The sequence below is a fragment of the Notolabrus celidotus genome, chromosome 18 (assembly GCF_009762535.1).
Source record: "Notolabrus celidotus isolate fNotCel1 chromosome 18, fNotCel1.pri, whole genome shotgun sequence".
NCBI classification, from domain to species: domain Eukaryota; kingdom Metazoa; phylum Chordata; class Actinopteri; order Labriformes; family Labridae; genus Notolabrus; species Notolabrus celidotus.
This window is the reverse complement of record NC_048289.1, coordinates 20,989,940-20,993,681: the sequence shown is the minus strand read 5'-3', so window position 1 is coordinate 20,993,681 and position 3,742 is coordinate 20,989,940. Positions and strand designations below refer to the sequence as shown.

The following is a 3,742-nucleotide window of genomic DNA, read 5'->3' as shown; positions in this document are numbered from 1 at the left end:
CCTTTGTCTGTTGCAATTAATTGCTGTGTACCAGAAATTCCTGAAGCAAACCTTGTGTTACGGCATGTGAGAATATGTACAGTTTTGATAAGCTTTGAGGATTGGGTTTGGCCTTGTGAGCTTTTTGTAAGACAGAGAATCAATACACTGCATTTAAATACGTAAACTGCAAATATTTACAGATAAGCAACCCCTCAAATCATGCTTCCCCCATTCTCGTCTGACGGTTTTTAAATGAAGCTTTTCTCCCCCTAACTCCTCTTTTATGTAAACCAAGTATGCTTGGTGAAGTGGATAGATAATTTCTTATCAACATCTGCCTTGAGAGGAACAGGGGGAACAGATGACATCCGTTAATCTCTTTACAATTAAAGGCACTCTTCCAAAGCGTAACTCTGAGATGTTAAATAGGTTGTGTTGAGCCCCTGTAATGTTTAGATATAAGAGGCTGCACAACATGTTTTTCTCTTAGATGTATTTCCTATGCAGATCTACTCAAATAGTATTCCTGAGGCAATCACTACAGGAGTGTCCTGCCCAGAGGCAATATCAACACACTTAATATGGTAATGAAACTAAAACTTAAATCTACTCAAGCATCAAGTCCGACATCATGGAACTTCCCTTCTAGTAAAGTTTGCAAAACCAAGAATTCTCAAATCTTGGTCGGCTGATTAAGGTAGGCTTCTCAATTTGGCCTTGTTCCCGATGTATTATTTCTTCAGTGATTCATTACCCTGTGAGGTGATCGAAACAGTTGGGGGGAAAAAGTCCATTAATCAAAGCTTCATTTGCAAAATGGGCATCACCTTACGTCAGCTGAAAAGTTGTTTTTGGCTTTGTACTGAACTCTATTCGGGAATAATTTCTCAGCGACTTTAAATTCAGCTCCATTTTCAAATGAATAGAGATGTCTTTGTGCTGATGATTCTTGCTTACGGTTAAACAAAATAATAATTGGGTAAAATTAACAATGAAATACTTCCTAGGCTAACCTCAAGCAAAAAAAAAAACGTGTTAAGAGTGAGAAACCTTGAGAATAGAAACATGCTGCCAATGAGTTACCAAGTGTTAGAATACATTATAATACACCACACACACACACATACACACACACACACAGTACACATGCACGCACACACACACACACACACACACACACACACACACACACACACACACACAGATATTACCAAAATATTTCAATTATTGAATATAACTTTAAACTAAGGAATTGGCTCCTATATATATACTAATCTTGCAGCAAACTATTTTGTGTGCACAAGATTAGAACCTTAAGGTTATACGACAACTTCACATAGTTGAATGTTACTTTAGTGTTTTATGGAGCAAGTCGTTACTTTTGTCTGCACAAGATATCTTGCGCCAACAAGTTATTATCTTGAATAAGCAAATAATTTTTGCATGTGCTCAAGATAATATCTTGTGTGATCAAGATTAGAGCTTGAAGTGGGAAGACATCTTTTCATAGTGGAAATATTACTTTTGTGTTTTTGTGGAGCAAGTTGTTATCTTGTGTATACAAGATAGTATCTTAAGGGAACATTATCTTTTGCATACAAGAGAAGTATCTTGTGGGAACAAGATATATTAAGTATTCAGGGATTCAAGATTGTTTATTGTCTTGCCAACATTGGCTGTCAGATGAGGTGGAACCATAGACTGTATAAAATATGGACGTAGTATCAGTGACGTCAACCATCTGTTTCTGAAGCACTGTTTTGAAGCCAATCGTCAACGGCAGCCATATTGCTGCTGTCGAGTCATTGCGACGTATAGAGGCGGAGTTTGAGCTCAATATCTTCGAGAATGCTGCGTTAGAAAAAAATTCACCCCCGTACAGTGTGTGCCGATCAAGAAATGATCTATCCAGACTACACCCGTCTTTTGTACCAGGCTGTAAACATGTTTATTTCTGCTGTAAAGATCGTCTTTTATGAATTGGTGTGTATGTGGTTTCCGTTACTTCCGGAGCCAACCTCAAGCGCTCAAGCCCTTCTGCATTGAACTCATATTTTTAGACTGGAGGTTGCCACTTGGGTGGAACGCATATGTTGACAGCATAGATATCTTGTGGGCACAAGATGTTTACCATGTTCAAACAATCTTATCTTGTGCACACAAGAACATATCGTGGAAAACGTGTTTGACAAGGACTATATCTGGAGCCCATAGGATAATTGTCTTGTTTGCACAAGATGATCATCTTGTTCACCCAAGACCACTTCTGTTCACAAAATAAGATTATCACCCTTTGGAACGAGTGGTTGTTGCAGTTTTCCCATTTTTTGAGAGTATTTTTTGTTTGAGGGTATTTTTTGTTCAGTAGCAGAAAACAACATCTTTGAAGCCACACATGTGCTGTCAAAGGTGATAAAAATCCTAATAGGATCTTGAGTCCTAGAGCTGAGTGCTAACAAGATGATCTATGGTGTTCAAATGTGATGTTATGCACTGCTCTCATCAAAACTAAGAGGCACAAATCATCCCTATTTTTTTGTGGCAGGATTGTCAATGAAGGGAAATGATGTAGATTGATCATTCAGATAGGATTAAAGACTGGCACTGCTGCATTGGAAAAGGATCCCAACTGAAATCATTTTTCTGCTGCATATCTGAGTGCTTAGTATGAATTTAATCTGATCAGTGGAGCACAAGCATGCTAGAGAGTCATTACAGCCTGAAGCTCATGTACCACGAATATAAAAGTGGTTTGCTGTGATTACTAGCCCTTCAGTGCTGCTGGTCACTGTGCTGCTACTTCACATATTAATGGAGCAGAAGAGGCCAACTCATGAGAACTCTCTGAAATTTTAAAAAGATGTTTTGAGTCTCCTCATCCCTAAAACATCCCTAAACACTCAAAGCTTTCATCAACATGTTTTCCACTTGCTGTTTGAGAGATCTCAGGAGACTCTCTTTTGCCAAAGACCAGAGACACACTTCCCCAAAAACATCTCAAAAATCTTTAAAGGCTAATGGTGCAAAGCAGAACACAGTCTTCCCAGCTCTAAGCAACTATTGCGTCCCTGCTAAAGGATGTCTAACTCTCCAACGGAAAGAAGCTTCATTGGCCATAGCTTATTAAACACAGTACAAAACCTAAAAGAAAAAATATATATACCTTTTTTATATCCATACAAACTGTATCAGCATAGCCCATGAAGTTCAAGTTTAATTGTGCTTCTGTAATGGCAATTTCTTGTTCAGGCTATGATGTCAGCGTGATAGATGAAATAAACTCATGGATAGACAAATGATTGTCTTTTGTCAAGTTTTATTATCAGCACTCTTTGCAAAGAGGGAGAAAATAACCGACCACGAATGAAACGTCTCTCAGTCGAAGTCAGATGTCCTCTGCCCCAAAATGTGAGCTGTCATAGATAAATAAATATCATTGATGGGTAGAATACAGGATCTGAAAAAGGAGTTATGGGAATACAGGAAACCTTACTTCTTATCAAACAAAAGCCTTCGACCGTGGAGAACTGCACCTGCAACAGTTCCTATCAGTCTTGCACGAGCACAGAGAAACACAAAGCACAACAGTTTATTCATTATTTTTTCACCACACTTCATCAAAACAATAATATTGTATATTGTAAACCTTAGAGTAAAAATGCATTTACATTACTTTTGTATACCATCGTGACTTTTGTTTGTTTTTGTTCAGATGGAGTGCTAGAAGTAGATAGAATAACCCCAAAGAAATAAATAGTCA

At 38.0% G+C, this 3,742-nt stretch overlaps 1 protein-coding gene across 1 annotated transcript in view; it reads left to right on the top strand.

Annotated features, from left to right (window-relative positions):
* Positions 1–3,742, top strand: part of LOC117829805 (testican-2-like) — a 98,890-nt gene that overhangs the window by 11,590 nt on the left and 83,558 nt on the right. The window lies entirely within an intron of this gene.